General features: G+C 30.5%; 1 protein-coding gene and 2 non-coding genes across 4 annotated transcripts in view; 1 reads left to right on the top strand and 2 right to left on the bottom strand.

The window, feature by feature from the left end:
• LOC129905092 (fibronectin type-III domain-containing protein 3A) overlaps positions 1–14,897 on the bottom strand; it is a 400,083-nt gene that overhangs the window by 319,454 nt on the left and 65,732 nt on the right. The gene's annotated exons all lie outside the window — the stretch shown is intronic.
• On the top strand, positions 2,810–2,880 carry Trnag-gcc (transfer RNA glycine (anticodon GCC)). Its single transcript has one exon. It is a non-coding gene; the product is annotated as a tRNA-Gly (tRNA).
• On the bottom strand, positions 7,406–7,477 carry Trnad-guc (transfer RNA aspartic acid (anticodon GUC)). Its single transcript has one exon. It is a non-coding gene; the product is annotated as a tRNA-Asp (tRNA).

Genomic DNA, 14,897 nt, shown 5'->3' with positions numbered 1-14,897 from the left:
GAAATCACTAATCAACATCTAAAACCAAAATTTCAAAAAAAAATTCAATGTCCCGTTTTTGAAAATTTGATTTTTGAAAAAAAAAAATTTAATTTTTTTTTTTTTAATCCAAAAATTTATTTTTTTTTTTTCAAAATTTTATTTCTGATTTATATTAAAATTTTATAATGGCTTTTGTATAAAATTTTATTGAAATACAATTAGTAGATTGGCAAAAAATCAGATTTGCAAAAAAGCGGTGCTATGACAGGTACCTACCTACCGTTAATAATGATTTTCGAAAAAAGAATTTTTAAACTAAAACTTGAATTTTTTTTCAACAAAATCGTTGGAGCCGTTTTCGAGAAAATTAAACTTTTTCGGAATTAGTATAAATACTTATGACAGGTACCGTTATTTTTGGTGAATGCATAACTTGTTAAAGATAGATTAGATTAGAAAAGATTTTATTTAGTTTTCTTTTTACAATTAATATAACAAGAGTAATAAAAATCTTAATGTTAAAGATATATCACCTATGTAATGTATGTATATCGGAAGTAAAAATTACTTTTACTTTTTACTTGAAAATTTTAATTCACCCAATGGCGCAAATTTTCAGTCAGCGCTCGTTTAGGTAAGCGATAAAGCCTACTCTAGTTAGAGCACTCGTTTTGTTTCTAAGTCCTCGTCTAACTTTTTCTGATTTTCAAACATTTTAAACAACTCTTCTAACTAGAGTGGACACGTAACGTAGTCAAATTTTTATTTGAACACGTCTAAAATTGACATATTATAGAGAAGTCAAACAAACCTTTACAAAAAGAAAATAAACAATTTGCAAACAAAATTATTTAAAAGAAAGTTCAAGCTTCAAGTGATTTTTACTTCATGCTTCTCTCAAGTGAAAAGTTACTGATGAAATAATAATACACTGCCGGTCAATAGAATAGGTTCACCCACTTTAAAGTAAGTTTGGGTTCAAAGAAACTTAGATTAGTGGGCGGTTTTTTTGGTGGATTAAAGTGAGGTTTATTTAAATATGTTTTAAGGGAAAATCAGACAGTCCAGGTGCCTTAGTTTTGAAGAAAAAAATAAAAATCAAGTTGTAGAGTTTAGACCGAAAAAAATTAAGGTGTGTGTGTAAAATCGAGAAAAATTGAAAAATCGTAGAACTTAGTTAGCAGTTCTTAAAAAATAAAGAAAACTACGAAAAAACTATAATAAGAATATGATACGAGGGGAAAAGAGCCCAAAAATGAAAAGAAAAGCACACTATCCTTTGGTTGGTATTCGATTCTTTCGTATTAAAATCTGAAATTAAATCTTCCCCTGCAAGTATTCTTACTCTTTGAACTGTAGAGAGATTGATGAGAAGTGCCCAAACCTAGATCGCGTTTAAAACCAATAGAAAACTCCGTTAAAACCTCAAAGAATCGAAAATAGGTTGAATTTCGAAAAGTGTCACATGAGTTAAAAAAGAGATTTGCAGCGTGTGTGTTTTTTCCGAAGGAATTAAATAAAATTTGTGTGTTCTGGAAAGGTTTAAGTTATTTCTTATTTGATTTAGGAAGGGGCGATTAGGTCGAAGTAGTGGTTATGGTGGATATTCCATATTTTGATAAGAATGGCCTTGATTTTCCGTCTAATTGTTTCACTGAAAATTCATGCAAGCTCATTCTTAAAATGACTTTTCCAGTGTTAAATGATATATTTGGACCCTTTAGTTAGACTTTTCTGCAGGATAAAGAGGTATTCCCACGGTCAGAACAGTTTTGCTGTAGAAAAACGAGTAAAATCTAGCACTTTTGTAATAGTCTTTCTACTCTTTCGCCCCTTAACTTGTTGCAAAGGTCGGAAATGTCTTCTTCGTGAGTTCTATGAGTGAAGAGAATAATTTTCAAATAAAATATAATTAAAACAAAAAAAAAAAACAATTAAAGAAGTCTGAAGAAAGTAAACTTAAATTTCATGAAAAAGTTTTACTATCCGAAACCTAATAGAGTTTTTGAGATAGTTGTTAGTTAAAAGGGTTTGTTTTTATTATAGAAATTCAGTAAAATTAAATCAATATTATTGATAGAAACTATTTTACATTAACAGTTTAGTCGTTTTCTTCTCATTTTAACAAATATTACAAGTGAACCTATTCTATTGACCGATGAAAAAACGTCTTTTTTGAGAGCATTGCAATAAACTGTATCTATTAATTTTTTGTTTCGATAGTTTTGAGTCAGCTTTTTTTCATAAATAAGATAAGAAAAGGGATATATTTGAATATGAATCATTAAAAAGGGTTTTTCCTTTGGTTTTTGTAAGGCGAAAAATTCAATTCTTTATCGTTTATAGGGTGAACCTATTCTATTGACCGGCAGTAGCCAAAACTGAACGAGATTGAAATGGGACCACACTGCAGGCACCAGCTTTCAATTACAAAAAGAATTATTAAAATTGGTTCACTCAATCCAAAGTTATGAGGAAACAAACATAAATACAATAAAATAAAAAAAAAAATACAGACGAATTGAATACCTCTTCCTTTTTGGAAGTCAGTAAATAAAATTAAAATTAAAACTTAAAAAAAAAAAACTGGCCTATCTTATTATTTTGTTCAATTATGCGTTCAAATATATGAGTAGATTTAGAGTAGGCTTTAAATCATTGAATAATTACAATTTGTTATTATTCAATGGTTAAAATGTTTGAAAATTTGCGTCGTACCTACCTCACAAAATCCACTGTACGTGTACATTATGTTGGAAAAGTAGTTTTTTTTTTCCATTCTGTAATTCAAACTGAAAATTACAACTAAACTATTGAGTTAACACAAGCATCGGTGGTTCAGTGGTAGAATGCTCGCCTGCCACGCGGGCGGCCCGGGTTCGATTCCCGGCCGATGCAATTACTTTTTTTTACTTTTTACTTTTTTTTATATCAGTTCCTTTATTTAAATCAAAACATTCCTATTTGTCTTATGAATCACATTTATTCAACCAAAATTCTTCGAATTAAATTGAATTGTTCCCTTAAAGTCTTTTCAGTTAGTTTTTCTCTCAAAATAAAATCAATATTATCTCAAATTATTTTGATACTGTTGCCATTGTATATATATTCCTATAGTACTCTCATGAAGCAGAATTTTCTGTTTTGCGTCGCCACCGCTGGGATCGCTAGTTTATTTTATATTTGAACCTTATGAAGAAAATTGAACTGCAGATCTACCAAAAGATGTCGCTAAAGTATTTTCTTCGATTGATAGTACTATAGAAATATATATACAATGCTGTTGCCATGCTATAAGACCCAACTACCTCGTGTGTAAACTGGAATTGGCTTTATATTTTATTATACCCATCGTCATCAACCACCACAAGCACTAGCAGCAGCAGCAGCAGCATTTTAGGTATTTGCTATCGCACACATTTTTCCATACAATCAATTTTAACAACAACAAAACACTCGGTTGAATTTTATTTTGTACACTTTTCAATTCATAGTCAGTTTCTTCACAAATGCTTGTAAGTGAATGTAAATTAGAGTGAATAAATTGTCACAGTAGCGCGTAAGAACTGACGGTTTTTACACTACTTAACCAAATGATGTTCATTGGATTATGAATTTTTCTTGATTCTAATCACGCCCACGGCGCTGATGGGTTTGCCCCTATCTAGTGTTAGTGGAATGACTGATGGTTTCTGTGATCTTTTAAAAATTTAAAACAAAATAATTAAATTAGTTAAGAATTAGGCAATAGCAATAATTATTGTAGAAATGTAAATGTAGTTGAGTTGTTGGTTGGACGTTGGGGTGGAGCGGCAGGTTATTTTGATTAATATGTTTAGGAATTAAAATTGTTAGTTAATGTTTTATTTGTATAAAAATGTATTGCTATTTGCTTTATAGAATCATGGTATAAAAAGAGAAGGTATGATCATTAGAAAAAACTCAGTATCGAGAACTGTCAAAACTTATGGCTACTTAAGGTTTTGACAGCCCAGCCCATTGAAATTGTTGTTGTAAACAAATTTGTCTTGGAAATTGTTGTTGCTTTTGACTTTGCAAATGCCAAACGTCAAAACCTTATTACCCCATTTTGTAAGATGGCGGCTCTAATGATCATACCTTGTCTTTTTATACATGTTATAGAATGTTATATCCAGCTTCCAGCGTTATACTCCAGTCAAAGCGTCGGAAAAAAGGGCCTCACCTTGCGATGAGAGGCACTGTCTGTTTTTATTTCATGGATCGATAGGGGTATATTTAAAAGGCTTAAACCCAATTTCTCACCACCTGATCATTCTTTTTAGCGGAGTTATTCACAAAAATGCATTTTTTGGGATATTTTACTTCTAAGCTAATATCTTTGCTCCAGATTATCGTAGACCAAAAAATAAACATACATTCTCTTCCTTATAATATTTTCTATCGTTGTATGTAATTTCATTGTATTTGAGTGAGTAAATATAAAATGGCAGCCATTTAAAGTCAAATTCTTGTTGTTAAAAAACACATTTTTGTCATTATTTCAAAAAAAGCTTATATCATGATTGACATTTTTCTAACCTATTTTGTAGCCCTGTTCATGTCCTGCATTTTACAGAAAAAATGAGCTCTTTATCACCAAAGATGGCCGAGCTATTGATAAATGAACGCATGCAAAACCGGTGCAAAAACACCCAAAAATATCGTTTTTTGGGAATAACTCGACTTCAGAATGTCCTACGGCAAAAAATAAAGCAATGAATTGTTCGTTACAACATTTTCTATCAATTAAGTGCACAATCTTTTTGTTGAAACAAATAAAAAATAAGTAATATTAAGTCAAAGTCGTTTTTTTGTTTAGCCAACTCTTGCCTTATTATTTTGCAAACGGTGCGAGTATTGGCTAAGAAAATAAAATATTATTGTAGTCCTTTAAATTATCTACAATTTAAAAAAAAAATTAGCTCTCTAAGACCCACACGAGCCGAGAAATTAATTTTTTAAAAAAGGTCCAAATGACCAACGAAAAAACATAAGACAAATTCTCTTATAACAAGAAACAATGAAAACAACCCCTCTCACTGAGAACTAGTATTCGAATCATAAACAAGGGAATTTTTTTTGAATTTTCGTACGGATTAATGCTTTCTTAAAATTATAATAACTCGGCTCCCGTGGGTCGTAGAAAGCTAAATTTTTTTTTGAATTGTAGATAATTTAAAGGACTACTATAATATTTTATTTTCTTAGCCAATACTCGCACCGTTTGCAAAATAATAAGGCAAGAGTTGGCTAAACAAAAAAACGACTTTGACTTAATATTACTTATTTTTTATTTGTTTCAACAAAAAGATTGTGCACTTAATTGATAGAAAATGTTGTAACGAACAATTCATTGCTTTATTTTTTGCCGTAGGACATTCTGAAGTCGAGTTATTCCCAAAAAACGATATTTTTGGGTGTTTTCGCACCGGTTTTGCATGCGTTCATTTATCAAAAGCTCGGCCATCTTTGGTGATAAAGAGCTCATTTTTTCTGTAAAATGCAGGACATGAACAGGGCTACAAAATAGGTTAGAAAAATGTCAATCATGATATAAGCTTTTTTTGAAATAATGACAAAAATGTGTTTTTTAACAACAAGAATTTGACTTTAAATGGCTGCCATTTTATATTTACTCACTCAAATACAATGAAATTACATACAACGATAGAAAATATTATAAGGAAGAGAATGTATGTTTATTTTTTGGTCTACGATAATCTGGAGCAAAGATATTAGCTTAGAAGTAAAATATCCCAAAAAATGCATTTTTGTGAATAACTCCGCTAAAAAGAATGATCAGGTGGTGAGAAATTGGGTTTAAGCCTTTTAAATATACCCCTATCGATCCATGAAATAAAAACAGACAGTGCCTCTCATCGCAAGGTCAAATGACGCTTTGACTGGAGTATTACCACTTGCAGAAAAAAAGTAGATTTGAGGAAAAAATGGAAGTAGATTGAGAAAAATCGAAGTAAATCTCAAAATATTCTTTTCTTAATAAAAAATCGATATAAAAAAAATAATTCTATTAGTTAAATAATTTAATTAGTAAAAACAACTAAAAACAAAAAATTGAACTCTTTCAAACTACATATTTTCGGTGTAAATGTATTTTTATACATTGTTTTATAAAAATTTTTAGTCAATTTTATGGTTTTCTGAAAAAAGAAGTAGATTTGGCTTAAATTTTGATAACTTGAAATAGATTGGAACAGAAATTTTAAAATAAAGTAGGTTTCGATATTTTTGTGATGGTGCGAAGTAGGAAGTAGATTTAATTTTTTTTGGAAAAAAAAGAAGTAGATCGAAGGTTATATCTATTTTTTTTTCTGGATCGGTTCATTGGTGTTTGATTAGATTTATTGAAATAAAAATGTATTCAGTTTGTATTTTGATTTTCGTGTTTGTTGATGACAATGTTAATGTCTTTTTTTATTAATTTGTTATCTTCATCATAGGCATAATATTATTAGCTAAGGCATTGAGCCTTATTTATTGCCAAAAAGGCATAATTTTTTTCATTCCATTTTTGTTTTTAATTTAAAAGTTTCTTATATATTTTTTTTAAATATTTTGGTAAATAAAAATACCAAAAATTATAATATTATAATAATATCTTTTAAATAAAGGTTATTGGACATTTTATTTACAGAATTTCTTTTTACCATTTATAACTTGGTAATTTTAAATTTTTCGGAGAATTTCGTCCTCACTAATCAATTTTATAAGAATTCTGAATCTGTAAAAAAGCAATTTTGTTGCTATAAAAATGTCTAAAAAGCTTGTAAATAGGCAAATTCCTTATTTTTGAACAAAATTGGTCATTAATTTTTTCCAACAATGTAAAGCAATAAATTAATTCCCTTGAAGAAAATAAGTTGCCGTTTCGTGACAAATAAGTAGCCGTACCGTGATGTATAAATCAATCAAATATACATTTCGTTTTGTGTTCGTGCACTTTTTGTATACCTATAATTTTTCGAAAATAAACTAAGAAATCTAAATTGAGGCATAATATAATTGAAAAGGCATAATTTTTTCTCGAGTGAGGCATAATTTTAACTGAATGGGTTGGCAACGCTGATCTTCATCTTCATACATAGCTTTTTATAGGTAAGGTACATCAAAATATGATTTTTGTCGTTCCTTAGTTTTTAGACTATTATTGTTAAAAATACATAATAAATATTAAATAGAATACCTATAATTCAAACCCGGGAGAGACTTGTCGTCGGCCTTTCAGAGATCAACCCAGTGAACCTCACATGTTGGAAACTTATGACCCACGATTCGATATATAGATCAATATAGAATAAATAAAAAGTAGAAGCATAATCATATTGTTATGCATTCTAAGAAAAGAAAATATTTAAAAAAAAAAAAAAACTATCCACTTTGACTCCCCGACGGGGAATTGAACCCCGGTCTCCCGCGTGACAGGCGGGGATACTGACCACTATACTATCGAGGATGTTGAATACCGATTGTCACATATTTTACAGAAGTTTAGGGTTCTTTCATGCCAGAATAATAAAATAATTCTTAACAACATCCCTCATCTCTTAATAGAGTTCAGGTAGGTACAAATTTATTGATACCTCTACATTCTTTAGCCTATTTTTAAAATTAAATAAGTAGATAAGTTAGATAAAAGAGAACAATAAAAGAGAACAAAATAATAGTTTTTATTGTATGGTTCCGGATATATTTTGTTCAATTATGTGTTCAAATCTATGAGAAGAATGAAATTTTCACGCCCCCTGCCACGCCCACTTCCGAATATGATTATTTATATCTAGAAAACGACTTGCACAATTTGAATAAAACTGAAGAAATTTGATTATCTAGGCGAGTTCAAAAACACAAAATAGTGTCGATCCTATTCGCCCCCTGCCACGCCTACTTTTGTATACATGTTTCAATTCAGGAACTTGTAGTATTGGAATTTGGGAAAAAAAATAAAAAAACATATGTTTTGCTAAGATTTCTTGATCTTCAGGGTCTAAATTTGATTGCATATTTAATTTTGACTCCATAACCTGCAAAACACCACGCACTCGGGCTGTTGAGTTGGAAAACATAAAAACATAAAAAAGCTCCCTGTTTGAACACATTATGTAAAAAATACTTCTAATCAAACACTTGTTGGAAGCGAAAGCGCAAGTTTTGCAGAAAAAACTTGCTTTTTTTAAAAGATTATATTGTTTTCTTTCTTTAAATAAAAACCCTTTTTTCCCATCTGACATCTTTCAAAATATGTAGCTTATCAAAGTTAGTACTTAACACGAACAAAGAAGCTTTGATTTGGACTCTCAAAAAAAATTTAAATTTACATGTAAAAAAAAAATATTTAGTTAGAATAATAAATTGTGAATCTTGAATGTGAATCTAGCAAAAAAAAATATCATATTTTCTTTTTTTTTGTTCAGTAAATGCTCTTCCCTACTAACAATTTCGCTTCTATAATGCTTTACAGAAGCAACAATTGCATCTGTAAAGCTTTATAAAACCAAAACTGTTTGTCGGGTCTTAACCGGTAACTACAAATCTTACTCTCATTATTTGTTTTTTTTTTTTATTGATCTTCTGAGGATCTCTGACAACAGAAAATTGAACTTTATCATAAATTAACTATCGATTCATTCATTCAGTCATATTACCTTGAATTTGGCATACTTGCTTCACATTTTCTGCCAATTTTTGTTTTTTTTTGATTTTTTTCCACTAGTCGCCGCATTGTGCGACGATACAAATTATATAATATGTTGAAATAAGTAAGTTAGTATTATTGCATAAACGGAGACTTGTGATTTGAGTTCAAAGCTCCTATAAGATATAACCTTCAGAAAGCATATTTTGGTTCAAGATTTTGTTGACCAGTGCAATTTCTGTTATTTACCTCTACCACTGACTGGTACTAATCAGTCATTATAATTTTGACTGCTGCAGAAATATTTTACTTTAGGTATACGAAATAATTCAAGTCCCAGCTCAGACGACCTCTCCCAACATCTAATTTATATTTACTCAACAATCCAACAAAGCTGACAATCCTCTTAAGAGTCCAAACCACCATCCATGGCAAAATTCCAATCTTTGTTATATTGCAATCTATCTCATGAAGCCTTTTGCTTAAACCCTTTCAAGCTCATCAGTGGTTTTAAATATTTAATAGGTACCACCTGCTGCATTCTGTGATACGTTCACTTAGAGACCAGCAATAAATTCACACAAAATTAATCGTCAAAAAAAAAAAACGCTTCGAAGCAGTAATCACACATAACATTTATACCCTTTAAGCCTTCAGGCAGCCATCAGTCAATCACACACTCTTTGGCTTTTATAACCACTGCTTTGGCTAAAGCTGAGAGGAGATCCGCACACACATCAAACTCACACCCCTCCGGTATATATATAGTCCATACCGCAACCCACCAGAAGTATCGCCATTGTGTGTTGATACCATTGTCGAGTGAGTGATTGTTGTTGACTTTTTACACACAGCGGCAGAGTTATGAGTGTCATTATGCAATCAATCTCAAAAGCAGCCCATTTCTAACTTGACGGATTCGAGAAGAGAGACAGAGAATTTGCATACAAAAGATACCCGATGGGATGATTAAAAAAAAAAAAAAAAACTTTTTATTTTGCGCTGCCGCTGGCACTGATGATGGTGATGGTGTGAGTTTGGTGATGTACCTCTGGTGGCTCTGCTCTGTGGTGTCGTGCTTCGCTGTGTCGTTTCTGCCTCCTCCTCCTGATGCAAGAACGGCTCAGCGAGCTCACATTAAATTTGAAATAAAACACAACAACAACAAAAAATGAGAAGTCTACTCTTTCTGCTTCTAATGTCAATGACTGGAGGTTGAGTTGCCGGGTGGTGTATAAGGTTTGGTGCGGGCAAAGTTAAAGTTGGAACATTCGAAGCACCATCGCACCGCCGCACCGCCAACTGAGCGACCGACCGACCGTGTGGATGAAGTGGTTTTGGTATCGTATTCTCGCTCGTTATCCAGTGATCTACTTTCAAAAAAATGTTGCGATGACAGGCGGGTGTAGACGGACCTTCATATCGGTGCATGGGAGAGGACGGGGCTTGAGATGGGGCAGGCTGTAGTTGGCGTCATGGATTAGATAGCAGCACACAGGATGATGACTTTCATTATATTAACTGAGTTTTTTTTTTTCCTTTTCTTTTTTGTTAATACTTCTTTTGTTGTCCGCTAGGGGGCTTTTCGAAGGAACTCTTTTTTTTTTTTTTTTTTTTTGTTGTTTTGTTTTTGTTCATGCAACGAAATTCCCGCTGAAAGAAAGATGAATGCTTTTTGAATATTATGCTGCTGTTGCCTGCTGCTGATGGCGATAGTAATGGTGATGGTTAGCAGATATATAGGTAGTCCGGGTTGTTGGTATAGGTCGTGGCTTGGTGTGGTGTAAGTATGCAAATTCAATTGAAACTCTGCTGGCTGGTTGCAGCAGCAGCAGCAACGAGCGCACTGGCTCACGGAAGAGAAATGAAAAAGAATACTTGGTTATGGGTATAGTGGTAGGTAAGTTACCGGACCCTATTGTCTAACCTGCTGTGCTAACCAGAGCCAAGGCTTGGTTACAAAAGAGTTATGTGAGCTGGGTTTTTTTTTTTTAGTCTTGGGTTTTTGTGAATAGAAGAATTAGGAATATAAGGTTTTTATGGACAAAAAATATAAGAATGTGCGTTTGAGGTAGTCATCAATATGGATTTTGTAATGATTTTCGACTTAAAAGTGGACTACACTGTTGAGTATTCTGGAAATGAAAAATTTATGTTTGAATAGAATAAAGAAGTGCAAAATATTGAATTTGACATATAGATTATGAATATTATTCAAAACTGTATGACGATTTCAATTTTTCTTCTAGAGAAATTTTACAAAATTTATAAATTACCAAGAAGTTTAAAGAAAATTGCTTCAGTATTTTAGGCTGTAGTTGAAGTCAGATACAGACTAATGAGTCACTGACAGACAGAATTGCCCTAACCGCTTTTTTGACATTCCTTATCATAGTAATATTATGTCTGATTGTTATCTTCAAAATTTTAGCCTTGTACCTGTACCGGTTTTTAAAACTAATTTATTATATCAACAAATTATTTTGTTATTGCTGTTTTTAAAAAAGTATTAATTTTACAAGCGGTTAAATGTTCAAATTTTGTTGCAACATGTTAATGTTCAATTTTTATAAGCATCGGTGGTTCAGTGGTAGAATGCTCGCCTGCCACGCGGGCGGCCCTGTTCGATGAATTGAATTGTAAAAATCTGTAATTTTTCTAAAATATACAGGAACCAAAAACTAAGTCAAATCAAAAATTTGGCAGATACGTGTCAAGTTATTTAGTTTTTACTCTCTAATAACATAAACATTATTTCAAATACCTTTCGTGCTGATTTTTGGTGAATTATTTCTCAAACATTGAATTTCACGGTTTTGACTTTTAAACGTCCATATCTCGAGTAGAAGATTTTTTTACAATTTTGGTTTGTATGGGTGATTTATATAAGTTAACAATATCTATCGATTCCAGTATCAATCTTTTTTCTACTATTTTTTTGTTAAGGAAATAGCTTTTTGACCATTTTCTAAATTTACCTCAGTTTCCCCTTCTAAAATGTCAAATTTCTAAAAATCCTGAATATTCAAATTTTTTAATCTAATTTTCTCTGACATAATTTTTTTTTTTACACCTCTAACACTTACCATATAAGCAGGGTGGCGTTGTCGAAAAAACTCAAAAAATGAACTTTAAAGCGTGGCAACTCTATGCCTTGACACGATGTCGCCAGGCAACTGTGCAAACTGTTTCTTTAGACACTACCCTTAGGAGAATATAGCTTTCAACTGGTATAACGACGTGGATAGGTAGTCCTATGACGGGATTTTCTCCTTTAATATATTGAAATACGAAAATAAGTAATTATTCAAAAAATCATTCCGCGAAAATGGTAAGTCAAATTAAAAATTTGACGTGTCAAGTTATTTTATTTTTTCTAACTTATCAAATAAAAATTATTTAAAAAATCTTTCATTCTGATTTTTGGTGAATTATTTCTCAAATATCGAATTTGAGTGTCATGACTTTAAAAAGACTATATCTTGAGTTGTAGATTTTTTACATTTTTTATTTTTATGTGTGACTTTCATATATTTATAACATCTATAGATTCAAATTTCAATTTTATTTCTATCTCGTTTTGCTTGGAAAATAGATTTTTGCCCTTTTTCTAAATTCACCTTTGTTTACCCTACTCAAACTTCAAATTTTAAAAAATCCTTAAAATTAAATTTTTTATGTGATTCATACTAATTCGTTGCCACCACGCCTACGTACAACACAAAGGGATTAAGTCACAAAATTGCATTTTTTTGGTTTTGATGAAATAAGCTAATTATTCTCTATCAAATTAATTGATTTTCATATATTACTCAAATTTCTATCGCATTTTCTGGCAAACTATAATTTATGACTTAAACTCTTTGTAACAAGCTCAGCGGCGCACAGTGGTTCCCTTCTTTGGAGGAAGTGGAAAAAAATTATAAAAACTGAACGGGTGGACCGATTTGATTGAAATTTGGTATATAAATTAAATAAAACGAATTCTCATCGTGATCTAAAAATTGTGCGTCGTACTTTAAAATTACTCATTTTTTCAAAAGTTGTATTGATTAATATGAGTATATTCATTATTTTTGTTTCCTTTTCTTGTTTTTTTTGTGATGTGAATTTCTCTACCTAATACTTTTAAAACTTAATTAAAACTGAATACAAAGAAGGTTTTGAGAAAGCAAATAACTAAAAAGTTTGAGAATTATTTTAGCACCTTACTACTTACTTACTAGCCCAAAAAATTGTGATTTTTTTTAGTGATTTTCGATAGGCTGTATCTCAGTAAAAAATGATCGTATCATGACAAAACAAAAAGCATGTGAAAGCTACATTTAAGGATTTAAAAACTAAATATTTTATTTCTAATGGTAAAATAACTAGATCTGGAATTATTCAAATACCAAAATTTTCCAAATTTTTTTTTGTTTTTACTTTTCTCTAAAAAAAGTGGGAACATTTTTTGCGAAAAAACGATTATCATTTTTAGAAAGGCTATTTATTTGGCTTTAAAATTCTTTTTGTTTCAAACTTCTATGATTTTTTTTAGACTGCAAACCAAAAACCATAGTTTTGACTTTGACTATCAATATCTCAACAACGGATCACCTTACAGAGAATTTAAGGATACATTTGAAAACTTCATTTAATTCTCTACAAATAAATTAAGTTTTAGAAAAGCTATAAAAATAGGCCTATTTAGGGTTTCTTAGAAAATGTGCCGCTATTTTATAACTATGGTTGATTATGAGCAAAATTAAATTCGTTTGAGTTTATTTCAACATTTTATTTAAACATTCCGTTTTAATTTTAGATAAACCAAAGAAAATTAAAAGTTTTCAAAAAAAAGTTAAATTTATACCGTTTTTTGATATATTCCCTTTTTTTGAAAATTTTTGATTTTTCTTTATTTTTTGGTTTGTCAGTGATGACTACATACACCTCTTATAATGTAAATCACTTTATTTTACAAAAAAATCCATTAAATTAGAAACGGTAATACCAGAAGCCAATTTCAAGTGGTGTTTGAGTGAAACGCATTGCTACACCCAAGAAGCTCTTACAGACAGGAGAATGGGTCAATATGGGTCATTTGTTTTAACACCATAAATAGTATATATCATAAGCTTTAAATTAATACTAAAATGAACGTGGAGCCAGAGGCGGCGCTAGACTAAAATGAGGAGTGTGCGAGAGTAAATTTGCGGGGCTCCTTGGAAACTGATTTTGGAGTATCTATTTTGAAAAAAAAAGCATCAAATCTTCTGTTCAAGTTCAAAATTGTTATAAGTGTTATAGGTGTTTCCTATCAATGTAGATCAAAAACAAAAAGCATGACTCGATCTCACGAACTTAGATTTGCAATTGCTTTATTTTAAAAAATTTTATATAAATAAGATTTGTTTAATGTAAGTACATATCAGAAAAAAAAATAGTTCGTTCTTCAAATCAAACAAAATAACAACATCTTAAATGAATTTGAGCAATTTGATTTTTTTTATAAAGGCGCATTTTTAGAAAGAAAAAAATCAAAATCTTTAGAAATCGTTATAAACATTTTTCGGAAAAAAAACTATTTTATATAAAGTTTTTATGAAATTTTGCATAACCATAATCTACATTCCAAATTTCAGAAAAAAATTAATGTAAAATTTTCTAAAATGTGACTATTCAAAAAAAAAAAAATCAAACTTTCTTCTTCAAAAATAGAAACTATTAAAAACTAACACTTTATTGCTTTTTTTTCATAAAATCGTTAGTCACTTTTAAGTTAATTCTTTTCTAAAATTGGTAAAATATAATATTGCTATTAGATATTTATTTTAATGTAGAAATACTTTTTTTCGCACAGACGCACAGACCGACGGACAGCATGACGAAAACCACTTTTTTGATCTTCTCCATAATCGTAATGTTGGTTTTGATTAAAACCTCGATTTTTTTTTCTACACGAAACCAATACTTGCCCTATAGAGCAAGTAAAAACAGTTTAATATTGCAAATAATCTTCACTAAACGCAATTAAATAAAAAGTAAACTGGCGAAAAAAAGTATTTCTACATTAAAATAAATATCTAATAGCAATATTATATCGGTTCCTTTTTTAGAATATAAAAATATCAATTGAATCACCAATTGGAAGAAGGGAATAAATACATCTCAGCATATTGTTGGCAAAACGCAAATAACTGCATAACTTCTTTATTTTACGGTTCTAAGAATGTGGTTATGCTAGTTTTCCGTTAGTTTT

Source organism: Episyrphus balteatus, chromosome 1, assembly GCF_945859705.1.
Source record: "Episyrphus balteatus chromosome 1, idEpiBalt1.1, whole genome shotgun sequence".
NCBI lineage: Eukaryota > Metazoa > Arthropoda > Insecta > Diptera > Syrphidae > Episyrphus > Episyrphus balteatus.
This window is presented reverse-complemented; position numbering and strand designations above follow the sequence as displayed.